Genomic DNA, 27,562 nt, shown 5'->3' with positions numbered 1-27,562 from the left:
AGAAATACAGAGACCATACCAAAAGAGAGGGAGAGAATAAAGGCACTGACAAAAAGGAATAATTCCTGGAGTAAGGCAGGAAGGAATAGGGAAAAAAATTGAACCCTGAGAACAGGATGAGAGATTTGCCCTAAAGTAGGATAAACAGCCTGCTGTAGAAAGAATGAAAATAAGAAACAGTGAATGCATGTGCTGAGTTATTTTAAAAAGGGGAATAACTTCAAACTTAGTCCGAATTCTCCCAAAGTCTTTATGAATGGTTGTCATTAACAAATCAACTATGTCGAGTTTAAATCATGCATAACATGTTTCATTTGAATTTTTAATTTAAATGCCTTTGTTGGTACTCTGTTTTGTTTCTGGTGCCTTGTCTTTATGCTCTATTTGCATTGCACTGAGGGAGAGTGATATGCTTAAGTAATTTAAATTGAGAGGCTGGAGACATAATAATAAAGTAAAAAAATCTCAAGACTTAGGAAATTTTTCACTGCAGTAAACAAAGCCATATAAAACAAAGGCTCTGTCTTCTTCCTAACAAAAATAAAGAGAGCAATGACAAGGTTCCAGAATAGAAGGGAGAATACTTATGCTCACTGGTATAGCATTGCAGACCTGACCCATAATTTCAGAAATGCAAGTCAAAATCTGTACACTGAGAGCCGAGGTAGAAAGAGACATTTAAAAAAAAGAGGTGGGAAGGAGGAAGGTAGAGGGCATGGTTAACAATCTCCATATCACATCTGATCTTGTTATAATTGGCTTTCCATATTCTGCAGAAAGCTAAAAGCTCTTTCTCAGACCTCTTGTGGTGACCACTCTGGCTGTGACTTAGGCTCTGCCAATCAGATGCATGTGCATGAGACTAGTATTCAGAATTAAATTAAGTTGAGAGCTGTCTATTATATATAATATAACAGCTTTCTATTATCTCTCTGATGAACAGATTTTATCAGCAACCCAAATCCCCAAATACTTGACTAACCATTTACTACAGCACAAGGTCCCCCAGCGAAATGAACTCATCTAATCATCAGATATTCAGTGAGCACTTATTGTGTTCTAAAGAACGGATTGAATTCTACATTAGATACTGGGCATTTTATTCAGTATTTTGTACGATTCCAGTAGATCCTCTTACTATGCTAAATAGTTCAGCCTACTGAGTCTCCAGAGCACCGATTTCCTTCTCAGCACAGGGCTTAAAAAGAAGCAAGCAAGCAACTTGCCCATATTCAAATGCTGGTCTCGTAACTCTAGCTCTCCAATTGCCCAATAGGACCCAGACAAGAGAGCCATCCCCAAATCAAAGCCGGTGTAAACAACTAGTGCTGATTAGGGCTTCCAGGAGTTGGGATGTCCCCTAATGGTAAGACACCATAAAGTCTGGGATTTACCCACCAGCATGATTGGAGGGAAAAGAATGAAAGCATGAAGCTTATCTGAAAGTTTCTATAGAAATGTGTTTTGATAATCCCTTATTCCTCCCACCAAAAGCACCCCAGTATTTCACAGAAAAATCCATTCTAACTCCTCCTAAGGCACTAGAATAAGAAAAGGGGGAAAGCTTTGAACTTACCCCCAAAGTCCACTCATTATAGACATTGGAGAGCAAGATCAAGGTGATTGTGCTCAGAGCCTTTCCGCCCGCCAGTCACGGCTGGGTCCCAGGCTGCTGCAGCTAAGCTATGCCAGGCAGGCAGACACAAAGCAGCTCTCTGTGCTTTTACATACCATCATCATCTATCTCTGTAATCAGGTTTCCCACTAGGAGAATAACAGACACATTTTTGACATGTCCCAATTTTCAAAATTGTGCTAGTTATATAGTTGTCACCTTGTCACAAACATAACCTGGTGTTAGAAAAGACAGAATTTATTATCTGGTTTTCTTACACACTTAACATTCCTTTCCCCAGCTTTTGTGAGACTAACCACAATGTCACCAGTCCTATCAATGTTTTCAAGTCAATGCTTCTTGCATTTCTTAAAATGTAAGCCCCTGAGTCTAGTGCTGTGGTTAACAGTAAGGGACAGTATGTCTAGCTTTTCTGTTTGATGGAAAAAGGCACTGGAAGCGTGTGGTTGGGCAGTCAGCCATTGAGCAGAATAATTCCCTTTGAAAAATCAGCAATGTTTTCTTTTTTCTTTTTGTTTTTCTTCTCCTTCTTTCTCCTTAAACCATTTTGTATCTCCACAATTTGGACAGGAGATGTAAAACTTTCATCTCACCAGAGATGAAAGATGAAAGTAGTTCATGGCGGTTGCTCCTAAAAGGATGCAAACTGTGTCATTTTTGTAACTTACTCATCACTTGGCAAATTACAGGGGCTTCATGAACAAATACTCTATCATGAAGACCTTTTGAAACTTGACCATTGAGAATCTAAGTAGTACACATTCACCACTATAATTTAGAAATCCCAAAGTCTTGACAGATTAATAAAGTATTGGAAGCTCATGTAAAACTTCAGAGTTAATATTCTAGTATCTTTATGAAAATGCCTTTAGGAAATCCATTCTCTTTAAATGACTCTATCACAAAAGCCTGAAGTCTTTTTTTCCAGCTTCTACAGAAGTTTCCTCTTTCTTCAAGCAAGCTGATCTGACACACACTCAGTATCCATAACCTTTCTTAGCCTCTGTTCTTTGGAAATACACAACTATTTCTGACTGGATTCAATCCTAACAACACTAAAATCTTAATATGAAAAGTCAAAGTAGTTGCATAGGGGAAGTCTTCATGTAAGATGCTTATAGTAAATTGTCATACTTTTTTTCTCTCCAAAAGCTACACATTCCTCTTTCATAGTAATTTTCTAAATTGTTTTGAAAACTGCAATGAAATGTGAAAACTTTACAAACAATGTAAGATTACCATGCCTTTTCATCAAAGAATGCAAATATTCATACTGACTTAACAAATATGACATGCAAAGCCACTGATTTAACAAATATGACATAGTTTAAATAGTTTACCATATTGCAGGCTACACTTCAGAATCTTTGTGGCAATGAATTGATTGTTGAAAAATAATTAAAGCCACTATTTCTATTAATAGCATACAGAGTATAAGGCTAACTTTAAAAGCTGGTTAATCACTTGGAATTAGTAGTCACTTATCTCAAGAAAAAAAAACTGTCACCTCCACATTCTTGCACAAATTAACTGCCCCTATCTCTTTTTTGCTTCTAATTACCTTCCTCCTTACTCTCTGGAATTACATATAATTCAGTAGTTTGCAGACTTAGAGATTTGATCCACTGGAAAAAATATTTTTTGTTGATAGAAAATTGGCGTGGTTCTTTGTGCTTCCACAGGTAATGCTTATTGCCTCTCATTCTAGACCCTGTCCATAGCATATAGCCTTGCAGGATAGTGATGGTGTCTCTCTCCTGACAAGGGGCAGCATGCTTATCGAACAAAAGATTCAAGGTTCCTAAACTCAGGGTTCCTCCCCTCTCATGAACTCACTGCATGTGCTGGTGTCACCTGGCCCTGTTTGTATTGCCCTTCAGAGTCAGGGAACTGATGCAAATGCTCTGATGCCCATGCTGCTTGCTGCACCACAAAAAAACAAGTCCTTTGTCTCTGATTTAGGAGTCCCTTATCTTCTGCCAGCATCTAGGAAACTGCAACACACTAACCTATCAGCTTGCAAGTAAAGAAAAATCTCAGACCCTTCATAGTTCTTGACCATTTTTAAAAAGACTAACTAGCAGTGGCTGGTATAGCTCAGTAGATTGAGTGCGGCTTGTGAACCAAAGGGTTACCAGCTCAATTCCCAGTCAGGGCACATGCCTGGGTTGCAGGCCAGGCCCCCAGTTGGGGGAGTGTGGGGGGCAACCACACATTGATGTTTCTCTCCCTATCTTTCTACCCCCTTTCCCTTTTCTGTAAAAATAAATAAATAAAAACTTTAAAATATATAAATAAAAAAATAAAAAGGCTAACTAAAGTAATTGACAACTCTTTGTTTCCCTAAAATTTGGTTTAAAAAATAGACATGTCTATCATTTACTATCACCATTTTTATATATTAAAGAAATTAGAAAAGATACAATCTCATAATGAGGGACAGAGCAAGAGTATCATGGTCAAGAACTGGTAACCTCCCAGGTCAAAAACTTCTAGGAATTTGGACAACACATCTTGTATAGTGTTGCCTCACTTTCAACTCTACATGACCCTAAGTGATGGTGCTTCTGAAGTTCAGAGAGTTGTTAACTAGAATCTGCTATCTTGCCTATGGTCAAACTGTGGCTCTCACTGGACACCTTCACAGTCACAAAGGCAGCTTCTTGTAACAGTGGAGGAAGATATAAGGACCGCCCAATGATCAGGAAAGACTGGTTTCACACCTGTAAGGCTCAGTACTCTCTGAGATGAAAAATGGATAAAAAAGCTGTGGGGATGGGACCTCCTGCCATCTACTTTGTCTGCCACAGTGGCAGAAGCAGACAATCATCCCGGGGAGCCACAAGGTCAGATGGCAAAATCCCTCTGATTTCCACCCAGTCTAACATTTGCTTAAAAAGGAATAGCATCTGGAAATACTTTTTTCTTCTACTGGATGGTATTCCATATGGATAGTCACTTCAAATATATATTGAAAAGCCAAAGCTTAAATCTACATCAACATTAAGAAAAAAAAGAAGAAAAAAGAAAACTTGGAAGAATTTTTTTTCTTAAAAAAATAACTTTCTATATTCTCAGTCCTTAGAGGGAAGTTTGGAACTCGACTCAGTTACTCCATCTCTCTATACAAATTGGACTGGATTGTCCTTTGAAACTAGTTGGAGAGCTCCTCAAATCAAACTAGTGTTCTTCCAGTTGTGGCCATTCATGTGAAAAGTAAGGCAAAGCTTCCTGGTGCAATTCGGAACTTTCTTCCTTTGTCTCTACTCATATCACCTATATTCCATTTGAGGAATATGAGTCACTAATGGAATTTGAGTCACTAATGGTGAAAATGGTAAGGAAAATAACTAATTATGATCTTGATTATTAGTAATTGACTTGAAAATCTTTTTTAAAGCAACTAACAAGATTTCAGATTCTTTAGGCAGTATAACATCTATTACTTCCCATTCCCCTAACATTCTTGTCTTATTAAAGAATTCTGAGCCCCATATAAACAATATTTCCACAGCTCTAAGGTTCCATTCCACAGACAGGCAAACATTCTTTCAGGGGAAAAAGCCTTCCAGCACAAGTATTCCTTTCCAGCAATGTGGCTCAGTAACTCCATCCACTACAACTGTAGTTCATGTCCCTGTGCTTAAAAAAAAAGTCCTTAAGATGCTGGGAGAAAGGACAGAGTCTTTAACTCTTGTGTTATAAAGAATAAACAAGTTCTGCATTGTAAAAATCTTGGCTGGTTGACTTGGAGGTAATTTTCTCCCTCAATATGTTTCTTAAGATAAAGAGTAAAAAAAAAAATGAGAAAATTTCACTGGGAATACATTCTCTTTAGGGCTCCAATCTTCTCCAACCTGGATCCATCCAGATACCCTTAGGATTTCTTTGACCATGCTTTTCCCTCCATCCCCTGCCCCCACCTCTCCATCCCTGTATTCCCTGTATTTCAAGAGTGTTCTCTTACCACAGGACCTTTGCACCTTCTATTATGGTCACTTTTTATAGAAGTCTTTTCTGATGCCTGGATTTAGTCACTCCAAAGCATATTATAGTTCTTCAATCTGTTCAATCACAATATGTGTGTGTTGTATGCTATAATTGTTGTTTTTCTTTCCTTAATTTCCCTCTAGACAAAAAAGTCAGGGATTTTCCAGGAATTAATACAATATGACACCCTGTGATCATTCAACAGATATTGTTGAATGAATGAATGAATGAATGAATTTTTCAAACTTTGTTTCTGCATTTTGAGTCAAATAAACTAAACCTGCTTATATTTAGTTGAATATAGGTCTAGTTAGGATTGAAGGAAGCCACAAAATAATCAAGTGATACAGTGACCTTGCTCTACTTCAATGAAGAAATACTAGGCATCCCAGGAAGTCATTATTAATCAAAATTATAAGTAAGGCAGACTCTGATTTGACACAGCACATGCTTTTCTAAGTTCAGCACAGTATAGGTAGAGCAGAAAGGAACATCCCAGCACAGAATATTGTGTCTATTCTGCAAAAATATTTATACTGAAAGGAAGAGGGATTTAATCCATGTATAAACACAAGTTTTAAATATTTCCATAAAACATCTTCACTAATAACAGACTCTTCTTTCCAAAATATGAAAAGAATTCATTCATCTATGCTAAAGCAATACACATAGTCTCCTTATTTTCTTATTTAAAAAAGTGATTTACTCCTCAAAGAAAATAATTTTCCCAACTATATACACATATATATTTCATTTAAAAGTAAAATAATATGTATCTATGTATATAAATATGTACATATCTATAAACATACCTAGATAGATAGATTTCATTTAAAAGTAAAATATATTTTGGAAAAAACTTAGTCAATGTTAGCCTAAAACAATAAGGTGGTTAGAAGCCATAAGTTATGTTTAACTGATATTTGTATTATTTAAGGTACTGGCAGAAGCATTACCTTTGATAACACATTACTCCTCATCATTTTTGTATATTTTCTGTTTGTAGAAGAAATCATCAATCCAATTATATCACTTTGGGCTGCCATAACAAACAACTGTAGGCTGGGTGGCTTATAAACAATAGAAATTTATTTCCCACACTTCTGGAGACTAGAAGTCCAAGAACAGGGTGCTAACATGGTCAAGTTCCTATGAAAGCCATTTTCCATGTTGCAGATGTGACTTCTCCTTTGTGCAGCAGAGCACAGCAAAGTTTCTTCTGACTCTTATAAAGGCATTAATCCCATTCATGAGGGCAGATCCTTCATCTAATCTTCATTACCTACAAAAGGCCATGCCACCTAATACCATTACATTGGGGAGAAGGATTTCAACATATGAATTTTGGAGAGACACAACTAACTATCCAATCCAACCATCACTGAGCCAAGAAACATATTTAAATAATGAATAACAATTGAAGATGGTGGCTCTTAAGATAATTAGTTCCATAGGGTTCCCTGAAATGAGAAATTAAGAAGAAAGATGAAATCTGAGAAGACTTCCCAGAGAAGAGTTGCAGCTTCAGAATCAAGTAAGATTCAGTAAAAAAAAAAAAAACATCACTTTGTGCAGGGGAAGACGAGAGAGCCCAACAGGAGTGGTGAGGTGTTCAAGATGCACTGTAGGCCAATCAGAAGACCAATGAGCTGACAGGAGAGCTGGAGCATCAGGAGTAGAAGGAAACCAGAAACACATACCTAGGGACTTTGGGTTCATTGGAGAGGCATCGATATGCTTTTTAAAAGAAGAAAAGATATATATGTGTGTCCTCAGCATTTAAAGAAGTTTAACTTAGACTTCCAGTCAAGATAGAGGCTTAGGTTGACACAGCTCATGTCCTTGCATAAACACAGTAAAAATTACAACTACACTACAAAACAACTATCAGCCAGAATTGTCAGAAAATCAAGCTGTATGGAAGTCTGACAACTGAGGAATTAAAGAAGTCACATTCATTCAGATGGGTAGGAGGATCAGAGATGTGGAGATGCATGATGGAGAGATGCAGAACAGGCAGTCCCACACCCACATGTGTTGGATAAAAATCAGGAGTGATATCTTAGGAGTGAGGGATCCCAACCCCACACCAGACCACCCAACCCAGGGTTCCAGTGCCAGGAAGATAAGTTTCCATAAGTTCTGGCTATAAAAACCAGTGGGAGTTGGGGTGGCAGAAGAAACTGCAGGATTCTCACACATCTCCTCTTAAGGAGCCCAAATGCTCTTGGGACTTAGACAGACTCACTCCCTCTGGACTACAGCACCAGGGCAGTAGCTCTAAGGGCACCAGAGGTAAACAGGGAGAAACTGAAGTGTCTGGCCTCAGGGCAAGTGCCAGGGACAGCTTCCTCCAGATAAAACTCTACAGGCCAGGCAGTGGCCATTAACCCTTTCCTGAGCCCTCCTCCACACAGAGCCACAGAGCAGGCAACACCATATCTGAGATTGCATCAACCTGGTTCACATGGGTTGCCCCAACCAGGGGATTACCTAAGGCTCAGCCCCATCCAACTTACAGGTGCACTTTTCTATACTAGGCCACACTACTAAAATAAGGAGTCATAGCAGCTCTACCTAATATATAAAAACAAACACAGGGAGGCTGCCAAAATAAGGAAACAAAGAAACATGGCCCAAATAAAAGAGCAGATCAAAACATCAGAAAAAGACTAAACAAAATGGCGATAAGCAATCTACCAGATGTAGAGTTCAAAACACTGGTTATTAGGATCTTCAAGGAACTCATTAGGTACTTAACAGCATGAAAAAGACCCAGGCAGAAATAAAGTTTTCACTAAATGAAATAAAGAAAAATTTACAGGGAATCAACAGTGGAGTGGATGAAGGTGAGAATCAAATCAATGATTTGGAACATGAGGGGAAAAAAATTAATTAGAACAGCAAGAAGAAAAAGAATAAAAAAATGAGGATAAGGTAAGTAGCCTCTGGACAACTTCAAATGTACCAACATTCAAATCATAGGGGTGCTGGAAGGATAAGAGAAGGAGCAAGAAATTGAAAACTTATTTGAAAAAAACAGTGAAAGAAAATTTCCTCAATTTGGTGAAGAAAGTAGACTTAAAAGTCCAGGAAGCACAGAGAGTTCCAAACAGGATGAACCCAAAGAGGCCCACACCAAGTCACATCATAAAATAAAATGCCAAAGGTTAAAAATAAAGAGAGAATCTTAAAGCAGCAAGAGAAAAACAGGAAGTTACCTACAAAGGAGTTCCCATAAGACTGTCAGCTGATTTCTCCAAAGAAATTTTGCAGGCAAGAAGGGACTGGCAAGAAGTATTCAAAGTAATGAAAAGCAAGGACCTATAGCCTACATTACTCTATCCAGAAAAGCTATCATTTAGAATGGAAGAGCAGATAAAGTGTTTCTCAAACAAGGTAAAGCTAAAGGAGTTCATTATCATCAGGCCATTATTATATGAAATGTTAAAAGGACTTATTTAAAAAAAGATTAAGATCACAACTGTGAACATTAAAATGGAATAAATTCACAACTGAATCTAAAAAACAAACTGAGCAAACAAGCAGAACAGAAACAGAGTCATAGATATACAGATCATTTGGAGGGTTATCAGTTGGGAGGGAAGAGGGGGAGAATGTGGGAAAAGTTTCAGGGATTCAGAAGCATAAATTGGTAGGTAAAGAATAGGCAGGGAGATCTTAAGAACAGTATAGGAAATAACATAGCTGAAGAACTATGCATGACCCACCAGTAAAGGGGGGCAAAAGGGGGAAAACTGGGACAACTATAGTGCACAATCAATAAAATATTTTTAAATAAAAAGTAAAAATTAATTTGGGGAAATTAATTTGTCCATGGTTTACAAATAGGTTGAAGATTGGATAGACCTGGGTAAGAAAGAAATAGTTTTTCCCAAGCACAGTAGAAATGAAAATGGAGAGTGAATGACAGAAACCTTGCATAGGATAGCTGAAAGGACTTAATAACTGAGCCAGGAGGAGAAGGAGTCCAGAATGCCTATTCACCTTAATTTCTACAACAGACCATTGAGAGATGCTTTCATTTCAAGCCTTGTCATGCTTACCTTTTCTTACAAAACAAAACCCTTTCCTTAAGTGCCCTCCTGAGCCCCCCATTACCCTCATGACAAGGCACAGAACCCTGGCATGATCCTGCATGAGCAGGTTCATGCTTATTTCTGCAGCCTCATCTCCTGCCAGATTCCCTACTCACTGTACTTCAGTCCCACCCAGGTCCCCTCACATATGGCTTCCTCAGCCTGGAATTTTCATAACTCACTCTTGCTTTTCTAATATCTCTCCATTTAACAAACAAACACACAACCCACTTCATTTGGCTAACTTCTACTAATCCTTGGTTTGCCAACTTGAATGTCACTTCTTTATATAAACTTTCTTACCCAAACTAAATAGGGTTACCTGGTTATGTGACTCCATAACACTGGATTTCCAAGGACTACCCATCACATTCTTAATCACTTGTATAATGTCTGTCACTCTGCTATACTGTCAGTTCCATGGAGCCAGGGAGTTTATCTGACGCACCTAGTGTTATATCTGCAGTCTCCAATCCAGTGCCTTGAAATACAATTTGCATATCAAAAATGTTTATTATATAAATTAATCAGATCCTAAAGTACTAGGTGTTATTGTTCAGAATGATGTTCTAGCCATAACACATCACCCAAAATTTAGATCTTAAGTGAGGAAGTCATCATGCAAAAAACAGAAAATTACTATCAGTTCTGCTGGCTGCTGCCAGTACATTATGATCTCCTCCATTTAGCCTCACCTACACAGGAATTGACTGCCTTCACTTTATAATACGAAGGAGTGTTCTTCACTTATTATCACCTAAAGCCAAAGAAAATAACCATTGGCAAATCTAGTCCTTATTTTATCTCCTTTAATTATCTACATAGCAAATTATTTTTAACGTTAAGAGATATAAAGCTATAAAAATAAAGTGTTCTTCATTTTTAATATGTCAAATGTTATGTTTATAAAACATATTTTCTTCTTCTTATCCTGAGAGGATTTTTCTCATCTGCTGTAATTCAACTTTAGATGTTATTCAAACAACCACAAGAATGATTGGGCTTTTAAAAAGAACTTGAAGTATCCCTCCTGATAGTGTGGGATAATGACCAATTTTGTATTTCCATTATCATGTAATTTCCAACACTGCCAGCTGGGGAACATTGGTGCAAGAAACAAAAAAATGCTCTTCCTCTTTCCATTTATTAACAAGGTTGCAGACATTCTGTTAAGATTTTGACTAGAGTGTAAGTTGCTGGAAGACAGAGCCCATTTCTCCACAGTATTTTGTTACTTTTTTAACTTGCAAAAATATTATTAAATTGCCAATCTCAGGAAGTACTTCTCTTGCTTAATAAAACACTGACTTGCCCTGAGCCCACCTAATTAATAAAGAACTTGTAGGACTTTAACTCCTAAAAAATAAACATACAAACAAACATATTTGGATATTATCAAAAGGCAATTCAAGGATTAAAAAGAAAAACTTGAAAAGAAAGGATAAAGGGAATGGGATTCTTATACCAAACTCTCTGAAACTTAACATGCAGAAGAGAATTATTATTACCACACTGCTACCATCATCATATCATTGAGTCCTTATTATGTATCTATACTGTTCTGGTTGTTTTATGTGAATGGTTTGAGTCTTCCTCCTTCATGACCACCATATCTAAGTCAGATGTGCTATATAAACCATTCTCCTTCTCAAAGATATAATGAACTAAAACCTTTAGGTTATAGAGAAAGATTCTAAGAGTATGGATTGTATAGTACTAATGAACTTTTGTTAAAAGTGTAGTCAAGTTCTCTTTATTTGAAGTCATCAAGAAATGGTTCCTCTGGCTAAGCAAGTGTGAGGTTAAATCTTACACATGGTTGTGACATGTGATATATGTGCATTAGGCCTTTAGAATGGCAAAGCTGGGCCAGAAGAAGGGCTTCAGATATAGGTAAAAGCCATCTTATAGAATTGGGCAAGACTGCCTGAGTCCCTTGCCTATCTGGACCAAGGACTGGCCCATGCATTCTGCCTCCGTACTTTTCTTGCTTATAGTTCAGCATTTCTTAGTCACCATTCCTATCCTGATCTCTGACACTTAGACACCTTTTACCAAAGCTGCAACCCTCTCACTCAAGCTCCATTGGTTGTTTGACCTTCTAACTTGCATTTGTGACACCCCAACCATTTTCTACTTTGTTATCCCATAACAGGAGTGACAACTTTTACCACCACCCCCTGCCACTAGCTCTCAGACAGGAAAGAAGCTCTCTATGGAACATGTTTCTAGTCAATGTTTTAAACATTCTAAGTCAATGCATTTTTCAGCTAGCAATTCTTAAGAGTCTACTGTATGCCAGGCACTACAAATGAACAAGGAAATAGTAGGTAGGAACAGGTAACAAGATGAAAATGTTATTAGGTGATATAAGAATGTTAAAGAGTACTTCAGGTTGGGGGGCTGGGAAAAATCTCTCTGAGGTGGAGACATTTAAGCTAAATCCTGAATGATAGGAAGGAGGTAGCCACACAAAGGACTGGGGAGAGGGAAAGGGACATTCATGGCAAAGGGAACTGCTATGGCAAAGTCCTTAAGACAGGAAATGAGCTTGGTGAATTGAAGAACAGAAAGAGCAATGTGACCAGAACACAAGAAGCTGGTTGGAGAGAAGACAAGATAAAACTAGAAAGTTCAGGCAAGGTAAGGAAAGGAGATTGTTGTTGGCTGGAGTTAAGGATATTGGGTTTTACTCTAAGAGCCAGGGAGGGTTTTAAGCATTGAAGTGACATACGATCTACATTTCAAAACATTGTAGGGAGACAACAGTGGAATATAGAAGGTCTATTATAAGCCCATTGAAATGGTCCAAGCAAGATGTACAGGCAACTTAGACAAGAGCAGTTAACTGTGGAGATAGAAAAAAGTGGATGTGATTTGTTGGTAGATGTGGCAGGATTAGACAATTGATTAGATATAGGCCATAAGGGAAAGAGGAATCAAAGATGATCATTAGATTTTTAGCAACTGGATGCATACTACTTATTGAGATGGGAAAAATCTGTGAGAGCAGTGGTTATGCAGGTAAATGTTAACAATAAACTCTCAGGAAAATTCCTGATTTGTGTTTGACTTCAATATGTAAATACTGACATCATTTCCTAATTCATTCTACAGACATGACATCAGTGAGTGAGACATGGTCCCTCATTGACTTTCAGGAGCTGGGAGAAGTCAGCTCCAGCATGTCATTGTCAGTAACAAGTTCTGAAGAGGGGATTAAGTCAAGAATTTGACTGTGGACTGGACTGAAGTTAAAACCCCTATTAGATACCCAAGAGTTGGGAAATCAATTGTACTGATATATGAGAACTAAGCTGAATATTTGTAGTCAAGGTACCTGGACTGAATTATCTTAATTCCCTATAGAAATATTTTGACTGATCCCTTTGCACTTTATTCTCTCTCCTCTTCTGCTCTTCTCTGTTTTATTTGTGTGTATAAATTTCTGTTGGGAAAGGGTGGGGAGGATATTAGTTTTCTACTTCCATTAAAACAAATTACCACAAACTTAGTAGCTTCATACAAATTTATTCTTTTTCAGTTGAGCAGGTCAGAAGGCTAACACAGGTCTAAGGGGCTAAAATCAAGGTATTGGCAGGACTATGTTCCATTCTAGAAGTTCTAGGGAAGTTCCATTCCCTTGCCTGTCCCAGTTTCTAGAGACTGCCTGCATTCTTTGGCTCATGGTCACCTTTCTCCATCTTCAAAGCCACAACAGTGGATTGAGTCCTTCTCACATTTTATTTCTCTGGCCTCCTCTTCTGCCTCCCTCTTCTGTTTTTAAGGATCCTGGTTTTTACACAAGCCAATCCAGACAATCCAGGATAAAATCCTTATTCTAAAGTCAGATAATTAGCAACCTTAATTCTATCTGCAAAATCCTCCTAATCTAACGTTTTTACAAATTTCAGGGAATAACATGTGGACATCTTGGGCTAACCATTAGTCTGACTATTATGTTTTGTACATATGTGTGTGTGTGCACCCAGGGATTAATACATGTGTTTATGCTTGTGTATCTGTGTATGTGTATACATGAAAATGTGAATCTATTTCCTCATAAATTTCTATAACATACAAATTTACACATTTCTTCTACTAGAAGTTTGGTCCAAAAAGAATTCTCTTTTACAAGAACAGTTTGAATACTTCCTTTATTTCAGTTCAAAAAGACTGAAAATCCATCAGGTCATCCTTACATTGTTTACCAAGAAGCTCAAAGTTAAGTTTTAATCTCAAATGTAGTAATTTACTCATCCCAGATAATCACTGCATTTATTTATCACCATGTACTTAACTTCAGATCCATATTTGAATGCTTGTTTATAATTGTACTGTATTATGTTTATTGTATATTGGAAACCACCTCAAATACATTTTTGCAAATATAGTAAGTTAAAAAGTATAAACAATAGCAGTTCTGAAGAAAATCCCAGGAAAACAAAATGATAGCACTATATGTTCTTTAGCTTCATGTAGACCGTGACATTAAAAAGCAAATCACGGAAAGCAAAAACCATAGAGGAATATGACTCCAAATCCCTGAGAAAGGAAAGAACATTCACACTAGCTTTCCATTTTCCACCAATCTCTGAGGCATCCAAGAAAATCACAATGTGATAATCCCAGTCAGACAGTGTCCAAAAGGAAAAAAAAAGAAAACTTTCCAAAAAGAAATGGAGCCTGGGTTGCTGGATGTTCTCACTACAGGGATTGCTTTGAATTGCCCCAAGCCTCGCCACTCCCTAAACATTCATCCTTTTCTAACAGTTTACCTCAGAGACTCGCAGGAGTTTCAAAAGATTTTAGGTGAGCCATTGAACATGAAATACTTCACACTCATTAAAAGCTCCCTGCACTCTTGGAACAGGCCGACTCTCCTGCATGGGGGTGGGGATCCTGCTCTTCTGAATGACTTAGACAAGCATCAAGGAAAGGCTCTTAACCAGAGGTCAGGACAGCGGTTGAAAATGGTACAGGGAGAAGCTCCAACTGCCACACTGCCCACCTGAGAGACCAGCTCATCCCCTTGAAAATACCTCCTTTCAAACATGGAGGCAGAACTGAGCACAAAACCTGACACACAAGTTTACCAGAATGTGGCCTTGGGCAAGTCACATAGGTCTGAGAACCTTGATATCTTTGTTTCTAAAACAGAATTAATAATAGTCCTCACCTCACAGATGTGCTATGAGAATGAAATGCCACAGTGTGTGTAAGCTCCCTCACATACTGTCCGACATGGCAAATGCCCTACAAATGTTAGCTATAGGTACTGATGAAAATAATAATAAAAATTAACAATGCCCCATCTAGTATGCCAAAAACAATTTGATTATTGGGTAGGCAACAAGAGCTATCTGTACACATTCTCCAAACCAATACCCTAGAAAGAAATTCGGTTCATAGAAAACAAAATAGCAAGCATTCAGTCTGTGAATAATCTGCAATAATCACACCCATCATCTATTGCCAGTATACTGTGTACCTGTTACTGAACTAAGCAGTTTTTATAAAGAATTCAATATAATCTTTACAACTATCCCAGACTTATTCACTTTAAACCTGAAATTAATCAGTTATACAAAAGTAAGAGGCATAGAAAAGTCAAGTACTTTCCAAAGCCACATGCAACTAGTGAGTTGCATCTTTACCCCAGACCTGAGGCCAAAGCTGATAATACTGATTATATACTTTATATAAGTTTATGACATGAGAGAAAAATTGAGAACCCTGCCATTTCTCAATCTTCTAAATGCTTCTTCATATAGTGGCCACAGGGTCTCTCCCCAGGCTAGGCCTCCCCTCACTAAGGCCCATTCCCCTTACCTCGCTTCTCAAATTGTACAGCCTTTGCCAGATGTTCAACTGACTGCTCTGGGACCCAGCCCCAAAGGGTCTTCCTCTGCACGTTCTGTTCTCTTGATTTTCTGAGGTCAGTGTTGGCAAACGGCCCAACTTGTGAATGGTGGGAGCATAATCTTTTCAGTTCCTTCCCATGATGGCACAAGTTTTTGTTCTCCACCTCTCTCCTAGATACAAGAGCGCATACTTTAACATTGGCTAAGAACTTCGGGTTGGAGGTTAAGTAAACTTAGTTTCAAATCCTGGCTCCAACACTTATTAAATGTGTAACCTTGGGCAAGTTATTGTGTTAACACCCAATTTCTCATTGTGTAGAATGGAAGTGGTAACAATATTTATCACATTGGTTTATTGAAAATATTATAAATTTAAATGAAGATTAAATGTATAGCTTTAAACATAATACCTGGCACAAAGCTAGCAGTCAATATATGTGAGATATTACTAAATTATTCATCACAGTTTTGATGTCTGATGCCCACATTCCTGATAGACTATAAATTCATTCACTTTAAAAGCCCTAGTCCCTGTCACAGTGCCCAGTTCTTAGATGGGGCTTAGTGGACACTTGTTGATTGAATGAAAGAATCCCATGAATGAAGCTTTATCAGACATATCACTAACTACTCTCACATTCCTTCCCCTTCCCTCCTGTGGTGATCTAATGAGGTCCCCTACTTAAGGATTCCTGACATTTGCCTCAGATGAGATTCTTGAGGAAAGAGATGTAGACATTTTTTAGAAAGCTTTCTACACAAAGTGCTGTATGAAACCGCTGCACTACACTCTTTCAAAACACTCAAAGATCAACGCTGTTTGTCTTGGCTTCTAGAGTCAGGCTGCTGTTTTCTTCGACAGTGACATGACACAGACCCAATACTACACAATACTGTGTAGTATTTACACACAAATACTATATAAAGGTACCCTATTATTGTTATAACTGGGATTTTTCAGCCCATAGCTTAGTCTTCATGTGTTGGGATGAGCAATATTCCTTCTTCCCCCTGTTTTCTTGAAGATAATCTTACCTCAATTCAAAGGTACATGCTTTAAATAAAAATTCTTTAATGTCTCTAAAGTCATGGTGTATATTACAATAAGTAGAGTGTCCTACTTAAATTAGGTAGGATTTTTTCCTCTTACTGGCACATAAAATAATGATGTCTTAGAGTGGCAGTAGCATCAGAGATTTGATGAAATATGCTATGTGTTTTTCTCTCCTTCCCATAATCAATTTGACTACAAAATTGACACCTTAGGTAAAGTACTTCACTTCCCTTTGCCTTAGCATCTTCCTTTACTAAACAACATAATTCTTAGGAGTATTATTATGAAGAAAGTAAATAGTACAGAGCCTGGCATATGAGTATACTAATTGTAAATTCCATGGTTTCCTTTGGACCTCTAAGTTAAATTCAAAATTCTCTGGCTACATTTAAAACACTGGTCACATCATTACAAATCAAATACTCTGTCCTTCAGCCGACCAGTACCACCTGCTATTCCCCAATTCTGCCTTGTACTTCCCCAGACCTTTCCCCTCACCAATATGTATCTATCAAAATAAATAACACTCATCTCCATAGTAATACACACAGAATTTTATCTCACATTCTTGGTGCAGATGTGATCTCTTCCATCTTTAAGTCTACATAACACCTTATTGTTTGGTCACATTTTCTTTTATTTTTATCTTATCTTCCTGTTATTATTCCCCTTCCTGTTAAAAATTCCACCCAGAACAGATGAGTTCTTCTTCACCTGTGTACACCATACAACAGTAAATAATGTTTACATTAAATGAAACAACAACACTAATGTCTGTGGTTACAAGGCAATGCTCCCAAGAACAGTACCATTTTCAATATGTTAAAACTTACATAGTTTCAACTTGAACTTTTATTAGTCTGGAAATATATTTAAAAGTAGCTTATAGACAAATATTCTCTAAATTCCTTCAAAGACTAATTTTAGGAAAGTGATTTTTATACCCAGTTTATTTTATTTATTCTGAAAAACAAATACATAAGTTTTTCCACATGTAGAATGAGAAAAAGGGAAATCAATTCACCAGTTATAGTCAGTGCTTTGTCACTTTTCTGAAGACAAAGCTGCTTGAATAATCTCGGCTGTGGATCTCCATCTAATCTCATTGACACACAATTGACCAATGACCACAGATCTTGCCCTATTTAAACTAAAACCATGAATGTAACACCTAGAAACTACATATATTTTCTAGTTATTAAAAGTGGACACAAAGCCCACCAGCCTTCCTTATTTAGTACCATTCACTTTTTAATGGCTCTTTTTATAAATGATGACACACGCTCATCTTGCTAAAATTGTACAGAGGAACAGAGACCTCCAGTGGCTGACTTTACACAGAGAACTGCAAAATGTGAACAGCACAAAGCAGATGGAAAAGACATAATGGATTATTCACCCAAGGGCTCTTCAGTCTAGCCTTTCTTTCCTGCCATGTATTTTAGTACTTCATCAATTCCTGTCCAAATGTCTGAGAAGAACTATGTTCTCACCATCACACTAGGAAAATCACTTCCCCATCCAATAGAACTTATTGCTAGAAAGTTCACTTACTATTTACTTTTAATTATCTGTATTAAATTATTTATATAAGTTAATTTAAGTTGTTATGTTTCCCAAACATTTTCTATGACATTTACTAGTAAGTTTTGCTACTTACAAATATTGGTACTTAAATATATAAAAACAGTTTTCAATTGATTGCTGTTAAATAAACTAGACTGACTACATATATGTCAGAAGAAAAGTAAACATGTAGACGAATGCAAGAAAACAAAATTAAACCATGGAATATATTTTCTAAAACAAAATTTACTTATTTGATTATATCATTCCATTTAAGCTTGAAAAGTATTTCAAAAGGGTGGTTAATTATTTATGTGTATTAATAAAGTCAAAAGCATAAATATTGCTTGAATAAAAATGAAAGAGATTCTTTTTGAAAAGTCTGGAATCTTTAAAGGCAATAGATACTAACTAAAATGTTAAATGTTTCTCCTGAAGGATTAAAAAATATATTAGTTGATTAATCTTTGTCTTATTTATAATATTAGATGACCATATAGCTCCACTCATTTAATAAATAAGAGCTTTTCTAGATGTTGAAGATATAAAAATAAATTTATTAATTTTTTTAAATGTTCAGAATCAGTTTCACTAAATACTAAGTACAAATTGAGCTCCTTCAATTACTCAACAAAATGGACCACTATAGGACAAATGCATATTAAACCAAGTTCTAGCTGAAATGTTATCTATAAGCCTGACTTTTTAAAATAAGTTTAGAGAGAATGATAAAAAATGCATTCAAAAACACTTTCCTCACAAATATTCACACAATTTCCATTTCCCAAATCCCTATGTAATGGAGGTCTCCTCTCTCTCTAAATACAGCTCTGAGGCCAAATCCACAAGAAAAAATTAAGAGAAGCTTGGCTAATGTAAAATATTAACATGAGCACAGAATTACATATTCATTTGTATTTGTACTTAAGGTTAGCATACTAAGGTCAAAATTACTCAAGACAGGAGCCATGTCTTTAAATTCACAGTGACAGACAAATGGCAATCACTCAATAAATTTTCTGTCAGTGAGTGACTAGAATAAAATTGTATCACCCGTCTCTATCTCTTCCGAATTTATCAAAAGGATAAGTCTGTAATCCTACTCTCAAACAACAGAAACATAAGTTTTATCAAGTGAAAAATCACATAGTGTAAATCTGCATTGCAGATGGTGTCAACTCAATGAGATACTTGGTACAGGTGGACACTGTCAAAGCATTAGAACAGCCAATTCTTGAATCGATTCTGAAAAGGAGAGTGATTGAAAGTTTTTGAACCCTCTACTTGAAGGATAATGACCAAATCAAGATTGCTCTCCAACCTTCCAAAATTTTCCTCTTGGTTTTGTCCTCTGATACAAATGCTAAATGAAAGCACTGAAGAAAAGGGGAATCAGCATAGTAGAGAGAATGGGTGGGATAGAGATATGAGAGACCAGGATAATTCATATTCTGCATAATCTATTTCCAGATGGGTAATGAAATATGCCCAAATAACCAAACAATTCAGCAGACAAAATGGTCAAGTCCATTGTCACAGTGATAGGGAAGCAGATTTTTTTATAAATGAAAAACCATCGTAAGATTCAAATAACTCTCTATTCATAAGTGAGTTATCACTAAAGAGTCAATCAAAATGTACTATTTTCTAAAGATATTTTATTGCTTTTAAAGATAGGAAATTATTTATACTCTTATATTGCTTTCTACTTCATACTAAAGTTCTTCATGGCCATACACAACTGCCGTTTTCTTAGCTATTTTGAACTGAATATGAATATTTCTACCCTTTAATATGAGCCCACAGTGTCAGATTTCAGGGATTTCTAGATTATGAACAAGAACTTGATGTCACATTTCTGAAAGACCAAGGTAAGAACATTTGGTTCATATGACATGAATGAGGGAAAATGAAGGAAGGCTGAAAAAGAAGATACATTTATAAGAAAATACAGATAAAACATCATCAATGAAGGAATTCAACCTTCTAAAACACCTTGACAAAAATGCTCTGTCTACCAATGTCACAAATACACATTTTTCAAGTTGTTGGCACTTTTGTGTATGTGAAAGCACATGAAAATAGGGAAGTGAGTATAGTGGTTGAGGGTAAGCAGCAGGAGATGGAGAGACTGATTATGATCTTGGACTGTTTATTTAATCTTTCCAAGCTCATCTGTCTAATGGCAGAATCAAGTTACACACTTTGTTATGAAGATTAAATTAAGGTAATGCATACAAAGAGTTCAGTATCATGCTTTTCCATTAAGAATTAACATTTAGCCCTGGTCAGTGCAATTTAGTTGGTTGGAGCATCATCCTACATACAAAAATGCTGGGAGTTTGATCCCCAATCCAGGTACATACGTAGGTTATGGGTTCAAGTCCTAGTCAGGGCACATTTAGGAGGCAACCAATTGATGTGTTTCTCACATTGATGTGTCTCTCTCTCACTCTCCCTTCCTCTCTCTCTAAATGAATAAACATTTTAAAAGTTAACATTGTTATTATTTATTAATAAATAAATTGAAAATGAAGTTTTAGACATTAAACTGTGTCTTTTAGGGCAAATTTTTTTTGTTGTTTTTTGAAGTTCTATTTTATTTTATTGTTTATGCTTTTACAGTTGTCCCAATTTTGCCCTTCTGCCCATCCACCCAGACAACCCCTTTTAGGGCAAATTTTAAAGCAAGCTGCCTACTTTAAGACTAACCTAATGTACATTAAGAATAATTAGGGACTTCCAGTCAAGATGGTAGTATAGGCAGATATGACTCACCTCTTCACACAACCTCATCAAAATTACAACTAAAATATAGAAAACTGTCACTCAGAACCATCAGAAATTTGGTTGAATGAAAGTCTGACAAATACAAAATTAAAGAAACCACCTCCATTCAGACTGCTAGAAAGGGCGCAGACATGGAACAGGCTGGTCCCTCACCCATGTGCGGTGGATAAAAATTCAGGAGGAATATCTCAGGAGTGAGGAGTCTCAGTCCCATTCCAGACCCCTCAGCCCAGGGTTCCAGTGACAGGAATATAAGTCCCCACAACTTCTGGCTGCAAAAAACAGCAGGGATTGAGTCAGTGGAAGAAACTTCTGCAGTCCCAAGCAGTTCCTCTTAAAGATACCAAACACAGACTTACCTACTCAGACTCAATCCCTCTGAGCTCCAGCACCAGGGTACCAGCTAGAAAAGCACCAGTGGCATACAGTGAGGAACTGAATCGTCGGGCATCAAGATGACCAGAGGCTATTGTCCCTCTTCTAAATTTACCCACCACAGAGCCAGCAAGCTGGTGCCATATCTGAGACTCCATCAACCTAACACTATTTGACCAACCTTGGAGATCCCCAGAAACTCCACCCCACCCAATTTATGGGCCCACCCAATCTGCTTTTTCCATATGAATGGCTAGTCTTGGTTCATGCTTCACAACTTCCTAAATTCTCTCAGACAAGCAACAGCTGGCCTCAGTGAGCCCTAGGCCCAGCACTGGCACCAGCTAGCCTAGATTCACAACTTGTCTTCACCTTGGAATCTCCAAGCCCAGCCCAAGTAGCAGCCATCTCAGGTTGCTTTATAGAGCAGGCAGGGTAGCTCTGGGCAAAATGCTGGTGGGGGCTGAGTTTGGTCTGTACCACCTGGGAAACCCCAGGGCCAGTGCACCCAGTGGACAGCTACAGACCACACTGGAGCACCATCGTCCTACCCCTGCACAACTGATCCTCCACAGAGGGCAGAGGTTGGTGGTTAGTGGTTACAGTCAATCTTTCCAGCTGAATGGCCTGGATAAATCCCTCCCATTGATCTGCCAACAGCAACCAAGGCTAAACTACAAGAAGAGGGTGTACTTAGCCCACACAAAGAGCACACCTCGAGAATCCAGCTTGAGTGATAGGAGAAGCTGTGCCACTGGACCTCACAGGACACCTATTACATTAGGCCACACATATTCAAAGCAGCTCTACCTAATACATAGAAACAAACATAAGGAGGCTGCCAAAATGAGGAGACAAAGAAACATGGCCCAAATGAAACAACATATCAAAACTCCAGAATAAAAGCTAAACAAAATGGAGATAAGCAATCTATCAGATGCAGAGTTCAAAACACTGTTTATAATGATGCTCAAGGACCTTAGTGAGGACTTCAATGACATAAAAAAGATCCAGTCAAAAACAGAGGATACACTAATTGCAATGAAGAATAATTTACAGAGAAACAACAGTAGAGTGGATAAAGCCAAGATTCAAATCAATGATTTGGAACAAAAAGAAACAAAAAACAACCAATTAGAATAATAAGAAGAAAAAAAAATCTGTGAAAATTAGGATAGTATAAGCAACCTCTGGGACAACTTCAAGAAGTCCAACATTCACATCATAGGGATGCCAGGAGGAGAAGAGAAAGAGCAAGAAATTGGAAATCTATTTGAAAAAATAATGAAAGAAAACTTCCCTAATTTGCAGAAGAAAATAGACACGTAAGTCCAGGAAGCACAGAGAGTCCCAAACAAGATGGATGCAAAGAGGCCTACTCCAAGGCACATAATATTAAAACACCAAAAGTTAAAGATAAAGAGAAAATCCTAAAAGTAGAAAGAGAAAAGAAGTTAGTTATCTACAGGGTAGTTCCCATAAAACTATCAGCTGATTTCTCAAAATAAACTTAGCAAGCTGGAAAGGATTGGCAAGAAATATTCAAAGTCATGAAAAGCAGGGACCTACAGCCAAGACTGGTCTACCCAGCAAAGCTATCATTTAGAACTGAAGGGCAGATAAAGAGCTTCCCAGACAAGAAAAAACTAATGGAGTTCATCATCACCAGACAATTATTATATGAAATGTTAAAGGGATTTATTTAAGAAAAAGATCAAAGCTATGAACAATAAAATGATAAAAATATATATCTTTCAACAACTAAATCTAAAAAACAAATTACACAAACAAGAACAGAGACAGAATCATGGATACAGAGAGTGTTTTGATGGTTGCCAGATGAGGTATAGGGGAATGGGTGAAGAAGTGAGGGGATTAAGAAGTACAAATAGGTAGTTGCAGAATGGCCATGGGGATGTGAAGTACAGCATGTGAAATGGAGCAGCCAAAGAACTTATATACATGGCCCATGAACATGAACAAGGGTGGAGGTATTCCTGAGGGAGTGGGGAGTGCTGGGCAGAGGGATCAAAGGGGGAAAAATCAGGACAATTGTAATAGCATAATATATAAAATATAATAAAAATTAAAAAGGAATAATAAGGCCAAAAATTTTTTTTCAAATGAAAAATTTAAAAGACTTGAAACCTACAATGGACAAATACCACAATGCAATGGTCTTTTCTCCATTCTCCCATTCTTATCTATTGATCAGCTTCTTTTTGGTTTCTTTTCCCTTGGAGACCAAAGAGAGACCATTCTCTAGATCTCCTCCCACACCTCTGATGATTTCTCTCTTATTTCCTTCTTCAGCTCCTACAATATAGGCCTTTATGATCCAAGTTTTATTCCATTTTTACCTCTCTTTCGACGTCTTCCCCTTGAACAATTTATTCAATCCCCTTTCTTCAGTTAACACTTCTCTATATACCTTCCCCAAATCTGAAATCCAAGTCATGTTCTCTCTTCTAAGTTCTGTATTTCTGACTGCCTCCTGAAACTCTCTACCTGTCCCACCTGCACTTCCCACCCAGTCTGTTTGATCCCTTCTCCACCAAGCTAGTTCTTCCTTCTGATCTCTCTGTTCCTGCTAGTAGCATGGACATCTTCCCAGGCATCAGGATTTACAATTTTGGCATCATCTCTCACTCTTTTTTCTCTTATCCTTCATACCCAAGTTTTAGCTAAATTCTATAAATTCTACATTTGTAATATATTTCTAAATTATTCTCTCATCTCTGCTGGCACTTTCACTTTGTTAAATTAATCCTTATAGCCTATATTTTATGATATTGAAAGCCCTCCTACAAGTCTCTCAGCCCTGAGAATCTCTCCAAATTCTAATCCATTTTACAATATGCTCTTCCTGATCACAATTCTCATTAAGTTACTTACCTGTTCAAAACATTAAGTGGCTCACCATTATCTAGACCAGCCCACCTTCCCTGGTGTCCTCAGGCCCCAATGAAACAGCCCATATGTATGCTATGTTTCCAGCATTATTTCCCACCTGCTCTTCTTAATTACTACTTTCCTCCAGCCAAGATAGGCTATTTGTGCATTCTGATACACATTCTAGTATTTCTGTTATCATAATTTTTTCATATTTTCCTCTGCTTTGATTCCTTTCCTTTATCTCTAATGAAATCTTCACTTCCACCACACATGCCACTAATTTCTCACCTCTTCTGAACTCAAAGCATCCACAATATTTTTGCAATGCTTTTAATTTTATACATTAAAATCTAATCATTTGGAATCCATATGAACAGCAAGTGACTAAGGGCAGGATCTATAAACAATGCTATTTGTATCCACCATTACCCAGCTCATGGTTTTACATATGCTACTCATCATCAATAACTTATTGTAAGTGTCAAAGTAGTTGTGAAATGTCCTACTTGTCTTTGATCCTATAAGCATCACTTGAATTGCCAGTTCAGGATCTTCTTCACCTAGACAACAATGTAGCATTATTGGAATATTACAGTATCTTTGCACGGTCTACTGAAAATTTCTTAAAAATAAGTAGAGAGATGTTGCCAGCCAAATGCAGTCAACAAAACTAGCATACAAAAGCACAAACTCAGGAGCAGGACAACACAAGAATCAAAGAAATCCCAGATTATCTTGGCAAAAATCACCTTTTTCACAGCTCTCAGCTCTAAATGCAGCTTTCTTAATGGGTGGCATAAGCAAAAAGAATTTGGCAAAAGCCTATGAAACTTAGTTTCTTTTTAATTAAACTTATCAGGGTGACCATTTATGTTCTGTGCATTAAATTATTTTCATTTTTGTTTAACGTTCTGTTTACATAGGTTTTGTTCCACCACCACATCAAATTCTAGGGGGATCATAAAGCAGAGAATAAAGTAGATTATATTTTCTCTGCCTTTCCAGTTGCACTTGCAGAGTGTGAGGTCTATTTAAAAATTTCCAAATTGGGAAGTTAAAATGCAGTTCTTCCTGGACACCTCCCCATACCTGCAGAGCTGAACTCTCAGGTCTTGCATTCGGATACATTACCTTGCAAATTAGTCCGACCATCTCATCACCATGTTTGCAGGTTTAATTCCTTCTTTGGAACTTAGATTAAAAATAAATTTTAGTTTTTTCCAATATAGTTACCAAATTCACTGCTCTTCTTTCCTTCACATCTGACTCTAAACCAAGCCAAAGGCAGAGCACTCCCTCCCTGCTGATGTTCCCCATCATCCATCACGCTTTGCTGATGCAATCCAGTGCCATAAGCTGTCTTCAGGGAGCATGGGTGGCAAACAGACATGAGTCTATGAGTGAATGGAAGAATTGTGTAAGCCTGCATCTTGTGTAAGGAACGTGCAAGGGCATGTTTGCCAGATCTCCTGGATGCTTTATGTGGATGGTTTTAGTCTCCTCTTCAGGAAAAAGAATTCAAGTTCTGTTTTCACTCTTCCTTTCAACATTTATTTTGAAGGATTTTCTTTTTTGTGTGCACATAAGTTTAATTTACATGTGCTTTTTGAGATCATGGTTATAAGTCCCTCCAAAAAAGCTGTCTGTAGCAGGGAGAGAAATTATAGTCAACTGGGCTAACTTCTTTTCTCCAAATTCACAAAGACATTTTGTCCTTAGGAAAAAAAAATTAAGCAAAACTCAAAATAAGCTTCTGTTTGATTTACTTCAATAATTGTTCCATTTCTGTTTTAATTTTCCTAGTAAAAACTTAGCCCTAATGTGACTCTTCTTGAATTTCCTACATGCTAGCACATCTATGTTATTTGCTTACAAATCTCACTCCCAAATTTTACACTTCAATAACAAAAATTAAATGCTACTTATAAAGGGTATTTTATAATATAAGGTTTTATTTGCACATTTGGTATGTGTTAGTGTTATTTCAGTTGTGGGGTTACTTATAACAGGCTGTTAGCTACACAGCTAAGAGCCATATCAGGGTCACTTGTGTCCTTCATGGAAGGAACAGAGCAGCTAGATATTCTATGCAGGCATGCAAAAAGTCATTCAAAGCATGTGACCGCTATTCGTTTCACAGATTTTTGTCACACTGAACCTCATCCTTGGAAATAAGGAATAAGGGACTTTTGTTTTATTTATTAAAGCAATCATCCCTCTGTTATGCAGAGTTCTGGGAAGGAGTGGGCAAATTTGTGTAAAGAGCCAATGCTTTTCTGAAATAGAAAGGGCCACGGTTCCCTTCCCGGCCCCCAACTTCCTCTCCATAAAAGTCAAGGTAGATTTGGGTGACTTTGAGGAACAGTGATGAACAGATTTTTAGAACGGGGTTAAAACGAGGGTAGACAGTGAAGGGAGAGCAAGCGAGGCCAGGGCTGAATCACAGTCTCATCAGCACCTCTGAGCTGCAAGATGCAGTGGTCGTGAAAACGTGCCTGGTGGACACACTACACCTTCAGGAGTGTAATCAACTGAGGCCCCACCAACCCAGACTCTGAAACCCATCCCTGCATTTGTGCAAAGCCTACACCTTCACTGCTAGCTGCTAATTACCTGTTTCTGGGAAACAGCGGACTTCTTTTTTGGCTGATTTTGGCTCAAGCACTCCCCTCAATCTTTGCCAAACTTTCCTTAGAACATACAGCCATCTAGAGGACTTGAACCCAATCTTATTTCCTCTCTCCTGTTCTTGCTATCTGACTAGCCTCAAATTCTGGTGACTCTCCCAGCTCTCTCCCATTTCCCTTCCTACAGGCACTGCCCCCTAATAAAATCCCTGCATGTTTAATTCTATCTTGGCATCTGCCTCTTGAGAGACCCAGATTAACAACATAGAGGCCTAATCCCATCATGACCTACCCGTCTGGGAACCACTGTGTCCCAAGAGCTATTAGATTGAACTTTATGAAACAATTTGTGACCTACAAAAATGTCAATCTTATGTGATCCAACCTAACAGTAGTACAAAATGTTGATGGAGCTGAAACATTGGAGATTCAGCCTTCCCAAGCATAATGATTCTTCCAGCTTGAAATAGGGCTCAGCACTCCATTCTATTTGAGATGGCTGGAGCCAAGGAAGCTACCACAATCCTTGGGCTCAGGACAACTTTGTTCCTTCCTGTTGGCCATGTTTCCCTCAGAAAACAATGTGGCTGCTCTTAATCAGCCTTAGCCATTGGTCCATTTCCTTTGCAGGCCATCTTTCCATCATTGCTCGCCTGTAAGATGAT

The sequence above is a fragment of the Phyllostomus hastatus genome, unplaced genomic scaffold (genome assembly GCF_019186645.2).
Source record: "Phyllostomus hastatus isolate PE091 unplaced genomic scaffold, TTU_PhHast_1.1 phas_contig_40, whole genome shotgun sequence".
Classification (NCBI taxonomy): Eukaryota; Metazoa; Chordata; class Mammalia; order Chiroptera; family Phyllostomidae; genus Phyllostomus; species Phyllostomus hastatus.
This window is presented reverse-complemented; position numbering follows the sequence as displayed.